The 17,106-nt window shown below is 43.5% G+C and overlaps 1 protein-coding gene and 1 long non-coding RNA gene across 5 annotated transcripts in view; one reads left to right on the forward strand and one right to left on the reverse strand.

The window, feature by feature from the left end:
* Cph (Chronophage) overlaps window positions 1-17,106 on the forward strand; it is a 104,210-nt gene that overhangs the window by 22,045 nt on the left and 65,059 nt on the right. The window lies entirely within an intron of this gene.
* Window positions 6,684-17,106, reverse strand: part of lncRNA:CR44357 (long non-coding RNA:CR44357) — a 239,347-nt gene continuing 228,924 nt past the window's right edge. The window contains exons 4-5 of one of the 3 annotated variants that reach the window (NR_123819.1): window positions 13,881-14,175; window positions 6,684-7,523 (exon numbers count right to left, since the gene is read on the reverse strand). This is a non-coding gene — a long non-coding RNA (long non-coding RNA:CR44357). Of the gene's footprint in view, window positions 7,524-7,964; window positions 8,326-13,880; window positions 14,176-17,106 lie in introns of those variants that run through there. The other 2 variants (NR_123820.1, NR_123818.1) reach the window with 2 other exon arrangements.

Consider the following 17,106-nt stretch of genomic DNA (forward strand, 5'->3'; position numbering starts at 1 on the left):
AAAGTGTTTCGGTGGGTGAGTGAGTTGGTGGGTGGGTGGTTTTTGGGCGCTATTTTGGGTGGCTCTGGGCCGCCTCTCTATCTGTCTTTTCAAACGCTCTTTCTGTGGCCTGGCAAAAATAATCTGGGTAAATTTTTAGCATTCGCAAAAAGTTTGCAGTTCACGGTAAATTCCCATTCGATGGCCGCCCCTCCTGCAAAAAAAAGTGATTTTCCCTGGGGAGTCAAGTGGCTGCTGGGCAAACAAGTGGATGGTACACTGAGAAAAAAATTACTCTACAACAATCGGCAGATTTTCTTAAACAAAAAAAAGTTAATGCTGGATGCTTTGCTATAATTTAACGTCAATATATCGGTGCTTTTGTTTTTGAGTACCATCTAATGTGCGAAAAAGATAGGACATTGTTAAATGTAAAAATGTATTTATCTGTAAAAAATTCTTTTGCAACATTATATGGGCATTACATTTTGAGTAAATTGTTTGCTTTAAAATATATTTTCTTGTGTGAATTGAAAATGGAATGGTGAATGTGGCAGATCAGCTGAATGGAGTTTGGGCAGGATTCGGTTTTCCTGGACGGCGGGTTTCCCGTTGGCTTTGGCTTTGGTCTGATGCCAAGTGATTTATATTTCTGATATGCAAAACACTCGCAAACACATCGCCAGCCCACCACGTCGAACATTCCCTATATATGTATATAGATACCAGTATATATATCTATATATAAATATATGTATGTATTCGCGCACGACGACCGTTAGCGAAAATCGGAAAATTTGCAAGAGGCGAATGACAAATATGCGAAGGACATAAGCATAAGCAATGGCATAGGGACACTCGCACAGTCCCCAAGATAAGCAGTCGAATAAGAAGTAGTCTTCCACCGCCCACATTTTCCCATTTTCCCCATCGTCCTTGTCGTCCTTTCCCCCCCTGAAAGCAACCCCCCCCTACGGAAATTCCCCTCTTTCATCCGCTTTTGTGTGTGCCCGGATGTGGTCGTTAGATTAATGCGCTTTGGCAACTTGCCAGTACATAAAATCTATGTATGAGCACCGAAATACGAGTACGTGTATGTGTATGCGCGAGTGTCCTTACATACACATACACGTATGTATCCCTATCGCCATACATCGCACACACACAGGCACACACACTGGAGACTTCGGATCCCATTCGCTTGGTGGAAAACTGGGAGCACACGTTCCTCGGCTTTCCCCTTTTCTCCATTCGCCCCGTGAAACTCTGGTTCAAATAGAGACGGAGATATCTAGAGAAGGACAGAAGAGGTCGGGCGGAATGGGGGAAAATCAAAGGAAAAGGGGAGCAACTCTGGCCAGCATTAGCGACCATCGAGGGTAATCATAATGTTGAAGTCGAAATATGAATGCTCTATAATAAGTAAGAGGTGGTTGCCATCCTATTAACTTATCTTATTATTTTTTTTGAAAATGAAACTCTTAAGTTTAAAATATCAACCTTCTATAGTTATAAGATGCGGATATTGCCCCTCTAAACATTTCAACGATACTTTTTGTTAGTGCTTCCTGACGGCCATTCCATCTGATATACATACTTGGTATCGACAGTTCCCGATTGCAGTAACCCTTGGCTAGCCCTCCTTATATGCATGTCGTGCAGCCACTCTCGTTAGTCCAGATCCAGATCCGCTTGCCTAGCATTATTGGATTTGAATTTGCGCTGCCAGACGCGCGGGATATTGATGGCTTTTGCCTCACAGCCTCAGCAGCCTCACAGGCTCATTTGCATATGCCGCCCAAGATACGGAGGGTGGACAAACACACAGAGTTGGTCGCCAGGGGGATTCAGGGGGATATGCCGGGCGTATTCAGGACATAACGAGCGATAATGCTAATGCCTTTATGGTGCACACATAAAATGTCCTTTTTTCGCGAACATTGTTGTTTGGACGACTGGGGGGGAGTTATAAAACATGGATAGAAAGAAAGTAAGGTATCCAGGGTTATCCTGGCGATTTCAGCAGGGGGCGGAAAGGGTGGTTTGCGAAATGAATAACAAACCCACCACTGGCCCGTGTGACCAGTCGACCGCCACCACCCAAAAGGGACACCCAACCGCCAACCGCCACCACCAACACTTGCGAAAATTTGAAATCCGCCGGGCATTGGCATTGCCAAAAAACCAACCCAGGACATATGTAAATGGCGAGCGAGGGTGGCTCCTTTTGGTCCTTTCGCTTATGTCTGTGTAGGTGTCTGTTTGTGTGTGTCTGTGTGTGTGTTTGTTTCGATTGTAACCGTTTCGTCCTTTTTGTTGTTGGTGTGTGTGTGTGTCTTATGTAGTTGGCATGCCATGGCCCATCATATATGTGGGCTTATGTACATGTGATTTGGACGCCCGTTTAGGGGATGGTCGGCAAGTCTGATGGCAACAACAATACCCGATGGCCCCACCACCTGCCCGCTCGTTTGAGCGCCCAACCACCCACCAACTTTTGCTGATGGACCAGAAATCGATCGGTTTTTGATTGGGTTTGCGACTGTACTACGTTTTTGCGACCAAGCAATCGGATATCTTTATAGCAACGATCTTGTGTTGCCTACTTTTAGGTGCTCGATCGTTCACGCTCGATCTTTTATGGTAAAATTATAGCAATTTTTCCAAGGCTTTAGTTCATTTTTATATGTGCTGCACAAAGTACGAAAATCATTCAACGAAAATGTGATCTGCAGACTCGCTAGTCACATAATCTGCACTTCTGTTTTTATTTTTGAAATTTGATGCATATGCTTTTGTACATATTTATAAAATTAGAATTTTGGATTGTATATTAAATCAATATATTGTATATTCATAATTTTCTATCTCTAAAACATTTATAAAACTTGTTTATATTCCGAGTTTTAAAAAGTTAGAATACTTCCTTTTCAATTGACCACCAAACGCCACCTGTTGGCCGGGGCAGTTTCAGCCGTTGGCCCATAGATGGCGACAGTATGCTTATTGGACACGCGCAAACGTAAATGCCAATTGGAAGCCTCGAATTGGTTGCCATTGGGGTGGTTTTATGGACAAACGCACACCAGTGCACACATGTGAGTGGCACACTCACACACATACGGGGCTTACACATATGCAAATCTGGATATACATACACCATAGTGGAGGGAAAATGCAAGGAAAAAGGGTCGAGAATTGGTCAAGGAACCCGATTTCCTTGTAAGTCGTTCGGAAAAGTGGAAATTTGATAGGATCCAAGGGGTCAATTGTCACAGAGGTCAGAGGTGAGAACTCTTGTTTTACATTTCCTAATTGCCTATTATATGATGACCCAAGATTGCGCAGAAAGCGGAAAAATTACTTCAAGGGCGAAGTGAGTCAGTCGTATTTTCTTGACTCATTCTTAAATTTATTAAAATGTTTTATTTGCAAACGGGAAAAACTAGTTGAATTTTCATTCAAATTATGTACTTGAAAGATGTATCATGAAATAAGGAGTTTTGTTCATTCCGACAAATTCTGTAATTCTTTCTTTCCTATTACTGTATTTCGAGTGGACCTGCATAACTGTACGTTTTCTTCTTGACTTCTTAACATTTCTCCAATATGGACGGCAAGGAGTTCGAGATCCCTTTTTGTCGCGCCTGAAAATGTCATAAATAAACCGCTCGAGCTCTGCCGTTTTTTTTTTCCGTTGTTTTCAGTTGGGTTAGACGATGGAGCGTGTTTATTGAACGGACACCCAGTTGCACATGTGCCCCTGGATGTAAGCGGGGACCCGCAATGGACGCCACGCAGAACTCGAGATCCAATTGACAATGATAAACATAACATCCTGCAGTTGCAGCATGTCGTCGCGCATCTCAGATCTTTGGGATCTCCAGCCCATATACATGTAACATCTCAAGTGTCTTTCAGCGCGACGAACATTGCGAGTCGTATAGGTTTATGGCAACTCTGGTGCACGTGTGGACGGAAAAAAGGGTTGCCGATGAGCCATGGATTGTAATTTATGCCTTCAAGATGTGCATAGTTTAAACTTCATATCATTACAAGTGTGCAACGCTTTTCTTCGTTTGTCAGTTTGAAACAAAATCATAAAAATAACAAAGATTCTTCAGTCCAAAAGTAATCGGGATGTATATAAAAGTCACTTCACTATTCATTCATGTTCATCCACTTTGATGGAATTTTAGGTCTAGATCTTTGAAATTCTGCTCACTTGCTAATTCTGATCAATGGGTTAAATGCCTTTTTTTTTAGCACCGAAATCCGCTGGCTGTCACAGCTGCCTTTTTCGCACACCATCGACCCCAAAGTGTTGTGCCAACCGATTGCCCTGCTGGAAAAGATCCTTTGTTGCCGGGTGGCCAGAATCGGAATCAGCATCTCAGCATCCGAATCGAAATAAGAAAACGAGGATGAGGACGAATACGAAGACCAGATCCTTGGACCAAGTCCATTGTGCGCTTTCGAAGGCTGTCAGGAAATCGGCGAGCGGTACGTGCAAAAAGCCGAAAAAGAAATCCCCATATATACCTATATGGCGATTTAATATTTAACATGCTGGCTCTTCGTCGTCGTCGTCGTCTCCATTTTTTTACGAGTATTTGCGTCAGGACAAAGCCGAGCTAAAGGTCAGCGTTGTGTGTTGTTTTTTTTTTCTTCCTCTTTTTTCTCTACTCTCTGGTTGCCCATTGTTTTGGAGATTTTTTGCGGTTTTTATGTAATCTCACGTTTGACGTATTGGTTTCAATGGCCCATGATCCGGGTGGTCCTGCTGCCTCTGGATCCTTGCTCCTGCTCCTCGTTTTCCATGCATTTCGACAGCGGCAACACGTTCCCCCGACTGTGGCCCTCATCTGTCCATCAAATCGGAATCAATCAGCTTGGATCTTTTGTCCCAAAACGACAGAATTCGTTTTGGTCGCACCAGGCTGCTAATTAACGCAATATCTCCCACCACCAAAACCTCCCACATCAGCGGGATATGAACCGCATTTACATCCATTGGCAATATGAAGTGACATGAAGGTTTGTTGATATCGACAACGCCAGTCACACACAATCAGGCCTATTGTCTTCCAGCCGTATGCAAATTGCTCGGCATCATAAAAACAATTGGCACAGCACTTGTCACGCGTTTCGGTACGGATGATGACGCCCCTGTCAATAGTGTCCTGCCCGCACTTCCTCCCCTTTTGCCGACGGTGGGAAAATTCCATCCAGATTAAGCTGGCGAGCTAGAAAAGTTACGGGCAAAAAAAAAAAAAACTATTTCGTAAGAAAGCATGGTTCACATATTGTAATATTTTCCTAAGCTTAAGCACCTTAAAATTTGCTAGTAGTTTAATATCCATAGACACCACATTTATACCATTTTTGCAATGGTTTTTTAGGCGCTATTTTTCAACATCTTTAAGCCTCCATCAATTACACAGCGCAATGACATCAAAGATCAAAGACCGCAGTCGAGAATTTCGTTTGCAATTCATATAATGTTTTTTGCCGGTCACTTGGCTGTCTTACCACTGGCTTCGGGTCATTGTTTTTACCCACAGGAAAATGACTGGGTGAGGGGAAGGGGGACGGGAGAGAATACGTTGAACAATGGTCGAGGAACGAACCGTCAAATTGTTTTATTGGCATCTGACGCATTTGGCACGGCGATAAAATCAATTTGCCGCCCGCTAAATTCCCTTTTTCCTCCACCGATGATTGTCCAAGGGTCCGAGTCGAAATTATTTGCCAGAATTTCGAGTTCCGGCAACCGAAATGCAAATCCAGGGGCGTGAGGTATATGGCTTTCGTTGAATGCTGCAATGCTGTGCAATGCTGCACGCACGATTTGCCTAATCCATATTCAAATTCTTCGGACAATCCTATGGACAGCCGGCCGTTGTCCATTCAATCGAACGCAGTGTTTGCGGTTGAGATTTACTTTCATTGAAATGCGCACAGGCGAAAAAAATACAAAAATGCGGCAACAAAGTAACAGAAATTAGCCAACAACCTCGAGGGCTGCAAATGGCATTTGGGCCCTTGTTTGAAGAGTGTTTTCCCCGAGGGAGGCAATGGCTCATCAATGTGTTTTGTAATCTTTTGCATTGGTTTTTAGAGAAGAAACATTGCAATATCGCTAGAGGAGCAGATAGCAAATTTTTTTGAGATTCATTTCCAAAATCTATTCTAACTTTAGCTAACTCATTTATAAGTTATTCAATGATATTCAATGTCCAAGAAAACGATTTCCCTGCGTTTATTGCGCAAGGATGTGGTGATGCGTTTTCATTTTCAGAAAATTCTATAACGGGAAACTGTCAGAGCAGCGCGATCGCCGTTGAACTTGACTTTGGCATTGTGGGAAATGCGGGGCGGGGGAGAAATGTGAAGTGATGGGGCGGGCGGGGGTCGCGACGGGACCCTCGAAACATTTTGGTACCGAAATAGATAAATTCTTATGACTGGTGGGACGCAGTGCAGCGCACATGGAGCGACTAAAATAAACATGCGCATCCGTCGAGCTGGAGTTCTATGTTCGCCCTTTCTCTTTTACTCATGGACGCGGATGGGTGGACGTGGATGTGTCTTCTTCTTATTCATCTGCGCTGATGACCGTGAGGATGCCACTGAGGCGACAACTCCTGCATCTGAGCTGAAGAGCCACAGTAGCGCCTCGCTAGAACTTACCAATTGATAGTATTTCGTTGATATATTTCATTTTATTGTAAGCAAAACATGAAATTTATATAATTGGTCAATATGGTTTGATAAAGAATGCTAAATTTATGAAAATGAAATTATGCAAGAATGCACTCAAAAGTTTGTTTGCTGGACGTGCGCCTACTGTGGCGCACAAAGATGTGGAGGTGGGGCTGCGTGGGACGGGGATGGGGGTCCTGCCAGCGGTGTCCACACGGCCTCTTTTCCCGTTACATGGCCACGCACATGTGCCCGACGTTGACTGCGTCGCTAGCAGAGGCGGCGGCAGTGGCAGTGGCATTCGCAGCGGCGGCGGCAGCAGCGGCGGTAACAGCGACGTCGACGTCGGCGAGTGCGTTTGACATTGACATGGTTGCTAGTCTGTTTACTTAATGTCGCTCCGAATGTGTTTCATTTAGCCAACCGTCCGGCAGCCAAGGGAATAGCCTCCCCCCACCCCCTCCCCCCACACTCCAGCGGATAATCGAGCAGTGCTCCGTACTCCGTACTTCTGGTACCAGTAGCAGCGTCCATATCCATGGCATATACACATCCTCGGCGGCATCCGTGCGCTCCTTCCTCCGATTCAACCCAAAACGATGGATGGATATTGATGCGCCACAGCCGGCGTCTTCTTCTTCGTCTTCGCCTTCGTCGTCGCGGAGGGTGGCTATTTATAGTGTCCGCTTCGATTTGTGTTACTGTACACAGCAGGCTTTCCCGCTTTTCCGATTTTCAGCCACAGACGCAGAGAAACAGACGCGAGATATGTCTGAATCTGGCTTGATGTAACCCCATGAATTGCCAACCTTCATATGCAATCATATTTAAGGGTACAGCTAAAAAAAAAAAGAAAAGCTACCTTAAGTGGGTAAAAAAATATCTTTAACTTTTACATATTGGCCACCGCGCATTAAAGAAAATTATTATGATAAATATAAGTAAATATATATATATAATATTGAAAAGACCAAACGAAAACTCAATCTCGCCTGAAACTCGCAGCTTCAACTGTACTTTTTCATTTTCACAGATGACTCCATTTTTTACCACTCAAATTCCACGAAATTCAGAACACATTGACCTAGGCTCTAATAACTAACAATAGTGGCGGGGAAAGTGAAAAGGAGCGTTGATTCTGGTGCAGGATATGCGGCATATATGGGGATGGCATTGCTCACTACTGCATTAAATATAATGTAGTAAGTGTTCGGGGGAGGTCTGCGATGTGACAATCTCTTGGAGTCGGACCATGTGACACATGTGTGTCCATTTGGGTTCCCCCCATCGGTATTTCTGGATTGCGGGCGCCTTGGATCTCGACTTGGTTTGGCTTACATTCGGGGATTCGAGTGGAGCAGCGATGCCTGCATCCGCTCGCTAATGATGCACTCGTATCTTTGGTGTATCTGTATCTGCATCCGTTTATGTATCTGTATCTGTGTCTGTGTCTGTGTCTGTAGCCACTGCACTTTGATTTATTCGGGCGCTTTTCAATTCCCACGACACAATGCTGCAGATGCATTGAAATCCATGTGCCGCTTCCTGTACCCGCGAATATTGAATATCCCAAAGTCTGCGCCTCATTTTACAATTTGAATTTTTTTTAATATGTATCCTCGTCCCAAGTGGTGCAATGTCCTGCCAAAAAAAAAAAAATAAATAAATGATCAAGGGCTGCGAAAAGAGTTTACCCCTTTGGAAAAACCGGAACTAATAGAAAAAAAAAACTACGCAGACAGTTTTTTATGGGTCCGGGGAAAAGGGCGAGAGGCGCATTAGTTGACTATAATTTATTAATTTACATGCGTCCTTTGCATACAGATATATGTATAAGGGTGTGGGTAAGGGTGACCCCGAGAGGGGTAGCTGTAGGGTCACCGCATCTTCGGGGTAACTCCATCGGCAGACCTCGGTTGACCCGCCACTTTATTTGATACGATACGATGCGATACGATGCCATCCCATCCGAATCTGCATCCTCTTCCGCATTTGCATTGTCAATACCAAACCAATTTCGCACCCCATTCTCATTTTTTCCTGGTTCCGGTTAGGGTTCACAGGTCACAGTCACACACACTTCATAAAAAAACGACAAAGGAGATAAGGTCCGGGCTATGATTTCCATATCACATTTTTGGCCATTTTATGCTGGCTGGCTATTGACCAGAATATGTTTATTCATTAATGAGATGACTGCGCATAGGAAAGTTAAGGCTTTCCACAAAATGTCAGCTTTTACCATTTTGATTTTGATATGAAAGGATTATAGGAAATTTATTGCTTTTAAAGTGATTTTGAAAATTATTTAATTTCATTCTAGTATCCTAAGATTATATCATTTTAATTGTGAAGCAATTTCTAATACTAAATACTTCCTTTACTTTCTCGATTTCTCACTCCCCTGGATAATTTTCCTATTTCCTTCCGCCAACTCTTTGCCGTTCAATGAATTTTCGCCGACTTTTCCCTTTTGTTCGGTCAATTGATTTGGAATGACCAAAGCATTTGACTCACCATCTATTTCATTAGTTAATGCTGGATTCCCTTCTTTTTTTTTATTGTTGGGATCCGTCTGTAAATTGCTTTTCCCTCGCTTTTTGTTTCCCAATACAGTTGGCTAAGGCAATTAATGTGTAGATCCGCAAAAGGATCAATTGTTGGACACTTGGTCGCTGTGGTTTCCCTTGTTTTTTTCCGCTTCTATTTTACTGCTTTTTTTTTTTTTTGATTTTGCCGTCTAATAATTAAGGAGGGAAACTCGGTGAGCTAAGCAATTTTCGCTCATCAACAGCAGTCGCTGTGAAACAGAGATTAGGGCCAATGTCCTGACAGGAAGTCCTGCCACTGACCGCAGTCGACACGAAAATGAATCGCCTGCCAAGTGGACTGTGTTATGTGGGACCTGCGATGACCTGCTGGGTCCAGTTCTTGGTCGGCTCACTTAACGGTACCAGATGTGCCCAGAAAACATAAAAATCAGGCAAAACTCAGGTAGAATAGCATCCTGGCGCTGTCCTTACGGTTTTGAGGTCTATGTGTAGCTGTGATGTGTTTGTAAACACGCTGAAAATGGGATAATAGATCACTGCCAGATACAGCAACACTGAAAAAATATTTCGAATTATTTTCTTTGTACTTAGTTGATAAAGAAATTTACAACTTAATAAAACTAAAAAAAAAACGTTTAGTAAATATGTGCTTTAGGCTCTCAACATAATTGTCAACATCACGGAATGACGAATGTCATGACATTTTTCATAATTGTATGAATAATTCACATTTTTCTTCAGTGCTAATATACAAACGCGATCAGCATACAGAATGAGAGAAAGGAACAGCTAGAAACCCGGTATCCTGTGGATCCTGGCACTTGTGATGCGGGTGTACATGTGCACGGCAATCATCAACTGGCGATCGACTGTGGGAACCACCGGAAATCATCATCGTTGTCCGTGCATGGTCCATAATTCCCCATGCCATATAGCATATAGCGTAGCAATTTCTGAATTTGTAACACACATGTTCTATTCATTTTCATTCGCCTGGTGTTTCCTCTCGCCCCAATAGGAGCATCAGGTGTTTCTGGAGTTTTAGTTTTTCCAATGTTTTTTTTTTCCGATCGGTGAAAGTGCTCGATTAGAATAATTCCCACGCGTGGGTCAAGATCTGGCTTATTAGAAGGGATTTCCAGATGGGCCAAGTCGGTTTCGAGATTGATCGATTTATGCATGGATGCAATTATGCATGGATGCAAATCATTGGATTCTAGGGGAAAGTAAAGTGTACACTGGAGTATTGGTAGAGAAAGTGTGATAGATTTTTCTTCTCTCTCATTTTATTTTCTACAAAGCGAATACACTTCTTAGTGCCTTGTGCATCCACTTTCAATAGGCTTTAGAGAAATTTCTTTCTTTGCCGGCTATTTGCTTTTAGTTTCAGAAACTTGAGGACCTCTCAACTTTCCCATGTTTCGCAATCTATTCAGTTTTCTCCCATGACCAGCGAGGTGAATTGAAGCGACCTCTGACCCCGCTAAACCCTCGACATTCTCAGCCAAATACAGTTAGTTCTTGGATTATTAAAAAACAGATCACAATGCCTCCTTCGAAGGGATCCACCTACGACGACCTTTTTCATTGGCCGCTAAAAAAAATTCAATAGCGAAACTCACAACAAAAAAAAAATGAAGCAAAACAAAAACGAAACTTAAGACGCTCGGATCGTTTTTATAGCGGTACCAACATCCTGATACAACATCGTAGGATCGCCGGACGCAGGACGCGTACTTGAGACACAAATGCCTAGCGGTTTCTCCATTCTTCTATTCTTTCCCCTACTTTTTCTTTCTTTCTTCGGTTTTTTTTTTTAACAAATATTATACAATGATCTAGGGTTTCCGAAAGTCCTGGCCCCATACATTTTTTCGCACGCCAAAAGGGACTTCTTTGTGAGGACCCCGATAAAAAAAAACAAAAAAAATAATAGCAAATACCGACGAGATGGGATTGGGCCGGCGCAGAGAAAGGAAACTCGCCACGATCCCGATGATGAGGATGGCTTATCTGTTTATGAGGCCGCTCGGTCCGTTGCCCGGAGAAAATGTGATTGATTTTAATTGGGGTTTCTTTCCTGCGCATGTTGTTTTCGTCCTTCGTCCTTGTAGGCGGTGTACGTAATACCATTTGCCCAAAAATACACATGCTGGATAAGATCTGGGGACATCTTTGCTTGTTCCGCTCCCTTTCGGCATCTGTTGCCAAAATCCGTTTCGAATGTGTGCAAAATCCATTGGATATGTGAGATCGTTAGATCGTTTCGATGGGATTATGATCATCATCGGCAGATGGATAAGGATGAGGTGGAGGAGGATGCGAGATTGTGCCATCTCCATCATCTTCGGCCCGCTAATGGACATTCCCTCTAAGGGCCCAACCGGTCCAGACTAATTGAGATTCTAGTCCTTCGGTTCCAAGATCCGAGGTCCGATCATGTTTTGTCATTTACATGCTAACTTGGCTCGGACACGATCGCTTACATGTGTAAACGACAAAGTCTTCTTAAATCGGCTTAGTTTCGAAATTTCCATTTCTAATTATATTGTCAAATGAACTGTGGAACAATGCATGTTGTTGACTGAATAAAAGGATTCGAAACATAATTTAGCTTGTATGTTAAAAATTAAAAGAAATTGTTTTGGTTTACGAAGTAACTTTTCGAATACATTAAAAAAAAATACCCAGAACATTTATAAGTGTCTCGGTGAGAAATGGCATGGCCATTGTGCACTGTTTGTTTGAGTGGGCCCAACACTTTCAGCTCTCAACGTTCTTGGCCAACAGAATCCCCCCCAAAATCCCTCCCCCCCGTTCTGGGTTCTTTTTGGCCCGGAACACATAATGTGACTGCTGTGAATTTCACGACTCGCCAGTTAGCTGCCTGTTACTGTTACTGTTGAGACTTGGGAACGCCAGAGAGCGGGAAGAGTTCAAATTGCTTGAACTTTATGGTGTTCCAAATAGACCAGAGGACTGGACCTGGCCAATTCGGTATTGGTTGGTATTGGTATTAGTATCGGTATCGGTACGGGGGCAACCTGCCGGGTTGTCCCTTTTTTGGCCAGCAACCCCGAGATTCCAAGGGGTTTCCTCTGGAGGAAGGAGGAGACTGGTGGAAAGGAGGAGGCGCAGTGGCTGTGGAGCATGCAAGCATGACCAGCGGTCATGAATCGCAATTGAAATTGGAATCGTTCTATGGCCAGTTCGGTTTCGGTTTTGCTATTTTGCTTTTCTGTTAAGCGATTTTTTTTTTTTGCTGCGCTTTACTATTTTCCACTGCAGAGAGAAAAAAAAAAACGGTGCCACTAAAAAATACGTATTATGTTGTTAGTTTAGAAGCCCACAGTCGCATATCCATACCTATGAAACTATGAGTAATGTGGTAATAATGTACGTAGGACTTTTAACTAAAGTGCAAAGCAAGGAGATTTCGCGGCTTTTCAGTGTATTTCCTTGCTAGTTTCGTTGCAGCTTCGTTTCGGTCAGACTTTTTGGGGTTGACTGAAATTTGCCTGGCTGCTTCTGCCGGCAATCAAAAGTCAAAATCTTTTTGGTGGCTGGCCAACGAAAACGTGATGCAGTAGGAACCTAACCGCTGACGATGACTCTTTGGGTCTCTGGTGGCGCAGCCCATGATGGCATTTGCTAGCCACCAAGTTGGTAAAGTGCTTAAAGTGGCTAACACACCAAGTGACTGACTGACTTTCTGTCTAACTGACTGACTGACTGACTGACTGAGGAGCGTCTGCGACATGGACCTCAGACATTAGCCGCCAAATGGCACAATTGCTTTTATTGGCTGGCGATGGCGATGGCGAGGGCCGTGTATCCGTATCTCCGACCGATGAGTGCAGAAGCCGCTCCCGTTGACAACTGGAGAATTATGAACATTTTGCGGGCTTGGCTCCAGCTGCGCCCCCCCAAGAAAAAAAAAAAAAAAAAAAACAAAAAAATAGCCGTCTGAAGAGTCTGAATAGACCCCCTTGTGGCTCCCAGCTGGTGCGAAATCTCTCGCCGGGAACTGCCCACAAAAAGAAAAAGACAAAAATACAACCTCAAGTTCATACATTCTCACAAGCGGACAAATTGCAAGTGCGGCTCAAAAACTACAAGATACAAGATACAGATACATTCGCTAGCCGGCCAAATGCAAATGTGTCAATTGCTTCAGCCGGACATTTATTTGGTATTTATGCGGCTCCTCGACTTCCAACCGAAAGCTGGGAAAATCAGACAGATAGTCAGGCAGTCAGGCGCAGACTGTTCGGCCAACTCGTGAGCCGTATTTGGCATACAATATTTTGACAATCCAAAGGATTCTTCACCTTTTGCCGCCAAGCGGGGGAGATCGCTCGTGCAATGCACTGAAAATTGTACATTTTCTTTTGCAACTAAAACTGTGACTATTTAAGATTTCATTACGTTTATATTACTTATATTTTCTCTCCGTGCCATGTACCCTATGGTCTTAGATCAGTGGATCTGCAGCGAAGTTGTGAAACCGATTTTGGCGAGAGGTTCGTCTTTGGGCCGTTTTTGTTGTAATTTTTGGCAGTGACTGGCATAAAAAAATCCTTGCCATCGGTACCTTCTATTTTAAGAATTTTTGCCGAAAACAATTTGGCAACGATCTCTTACCTTGGCACAATAACGTCGCCATCATCACCACCACCACCACCATCATCATCAACTCATGGTGGATGATCATAATCATCATTATAGACATCAGCGTCATCGGCGATCATCATCGAACATTCGACAGTTGCAACTTCAGATTCAGATTCAGATGCAAGCCTAGCTCACAGTCCGCATCGCCGCTCATTTACATGCACTCGCTGGCTAAAAGCCGGGCCCAAAGCCACTTGGCCGAAAGTTCGGCAACATCTTGGGCAGTCATGAAACATGTGGCACTGGGAAAAAAGTCGAGAAGCCTCTAAAAATATATAAAGTAAATCATATGAGTATGCATGACTTGAAGGTATATTAACGAATGAAACAAAACCTTGAATGCTTTTATCCACAACATTTTATTCGCAATAAACTAAGAGTGAGAAATATGTTTGAGATAAGCTAATATATTCGCTCAGTGCAGCTGATCGACTCCAGCCGCCTAAAACACTCATCATCATGTCGGACAAACAACCTTGTTGCCTCTTGGCTGGAGTGTATGGAGGATAAGTTTGGGATATGGTCTACGGAGTACGGAGTACGTGTTTCGCATGTTGTATCCCTGCTCCCCGGAGCCCCTGCTCCTCCTAGCCTGGGCTCAACAAACCACCACACACCCCCCCCCCCCCCTGTCATTGGGTTCTCGTGGCGCTAATGTGGTCGTACTTGCAAATCGTACTTGCATAGCATGTGCTGCTCCATTAAAGCCGAAAAGCAAAGCCAAAGCCGAAAATCGAAGCGGAGGTTGGATTCTGAAGCTCAAGATGCGGCCCAAGCCAAAAAGCCTGTCGCTTATGACAGCCGATGGCGCTGCCTGCATGCCCCATCGACATGCAACCGAACCAAGTCGCAACAAGTGAGATATGTGCCAAAAATAAGGGGCTACCTCTGCACCCTGTATACCCTATACTTTTCGATTAAATAATCTTATCACAAACAACCTAACAAAAGTTTAATATAATGATAAAATTGCTGATTTTACGATTTGTATTATGTTTGCTTGATATCTTGAATATATTTTTCTGGATTTTGTGCATGCGAAGCAGGATTACTGGGAATACCCGTCAACTTGGTTTAAAAATAATGGATACTTCAGCGGTGCGCGAAATATCTCGACATGAATACAATCTTTTAATGATCGTGTGTAATTTACAAACATGTGGGGATGGGATGGCGATGTGCGGTGCCACCGTCTAAATCGGATTTTAATTTCGAGCTGGGCTCTGTGGCTTTGCATTAGTTGCATTAGTTGTTGTGGTTGCATTTGTGATTGTATTTGTGTTTCGGAGTCGTAGCCGTCGTCCATCACCTGACCTCCGCTCGACTCCAATACAATCACTCATCCGGCAGGGCCAAGTTGCAGTTGCTGTTGCTGTTGCAGTTGCAACAGTTGCGACTTTCGGTTGCAGTGCACCTTGATTCTGGGCATCAGTCACCCACTAAACGCGACTTGGATCCATCTCCATGCGCAGTTCCACATCCAAAAATCCTGGTCGCATTTCGCAAGACGCTCGTTCACATGCCACTCAAGAAGTCGTGGCTCTGGATAAGCCCCCTTATGGCCCCCAATTCCCTTCGAAATCCCCCAGATTCTCCAAAACGGAGAAAGAGAGAAATACAGCGAGAAACAGAGAGACCGAAGATGGATTTGAACGTTTTGGGCAATTACAATAACTCAATTTGTACGGCCAGGCAATCGTTTGTCAATTGTTGTCCCGCTCTTTTGCTCTTCAAGTCGATTTCCCGGGGGGTTCCCCAAGCTGAACTAAGGGGGACGAATCTATGCTCTGCTCTACTCTGGGGAGTTTTTCCAATATTTTTTTTTTTTTTTTTTTTCGGTCTCTGTTTTCGTTTTCAATTAGCTGCAGAGCAGAGCTGTGCCGAGGCAAAGAGAAAGGCAAAGAGAATGGTTTGACTTAATGGGGTCCAACTGTAGGCCAAGCGATTGATCAATCAGCAAAGATGGATGTGAATTCTACACAACTAATGTTATGGAATTGAATAATTTGGTTATTGTTATTAAGCAAATAGAGCAAAAATTTATTAATCACAATGGTATTAAAAGGGGTTTTATTTATGCATTTTAAACTAAATATTATCCCAGTAACAAGTTTATTCTCGATGATCATCAGGTGCCTTGCTCACCTTTTTCTTACCTTTTCAACTGGCCACTGACTGTCCCCTTCGATTTGACCCCATCCCCAAACCCCGCAGCTGAACTAATTTCATCGATATTCGCACGGCCTTTTATGTTTTGGATGCCCCAGGCGATCCTCGGACCTGATCCTCTGTTTGTTTCCCTGTCCGATATTGTTATTGCATCTGTATCTAAATCCAAATCGAAAAGCCAAAATACAAATACAAATACAAATCCCAATCCCAATCCGAATTCGAACCCGTATCTTTGGCTGTATCTGTATCTGTATCGACATCGCGTATCTGTATCTATGACTGTGCAGCGTTTAGGTCGAGTGTCTGGCGTTTAGCATTTTCAATTTACATATTACACGGTGAGTCAAACAAGCGAAAGATTTGTGGTCGACCGATCGGTCCATCGGGTGCACTAAAAGAAATTGACTACTAATTAATTTGCTATACTAGTTTGCCGATTTAGTACAATTTTTTATAAAAGTAGAGGCTGGATGTTAAAAAAGTTGGAATGGTACATGGTACATAACTTAACAATACTTTCTTGCATTATTATTGTTGACATATTTGTTAACTGCATAAATATTGATATTTCTTTTTGTGTGAATTGGTGGGCTGATGGGTCCGATTGGGCCTTCGAAAAAAGGCCAAAACGAAACAATTTATTGTGACATGAGGTAATTGCCTTGGGCAGATATTGCTAATGCTGCTGTTACTGCTGTTTGCTGCCCCTAGCTGTTAGCAACTTGCAACTTGCAACTCGATAAGGGCATTGTACCGAGTCCGAGCAATTCGAGCATCACTGTCCCATGGAACAGTGGGATGGCCAAAAGGGAGGCCAACGAGTGGGCCAGAAACGGTCATCAGGGCCGAAGATAGATCATGGGGCCAGTTCAGAACCAGCACGATGGCTCTAACTCTGTCTTAGGCAAAGAAGAAGCAGCAGCAGCAGCAGCGAAGAAGACATAGAAGAACTTATTTGGTGTAACAATTATTTCGTGATTTAATTTCGACCTTTAGCGACCAATTTAATCGATCCACACAGCAA

The sequence above is a fragment of the Drosophila melanogaster genome, chromosome X (assembly GCF_000001215.4).
Source record: "Drosophila melanogaster chromosome X".
Lineage (NCBI taxonomy): Eukaryota > Metazoa > Arthropoda > Insecta > Diptera > Drosophilidae > Drosophila > Drosophila melanogaster.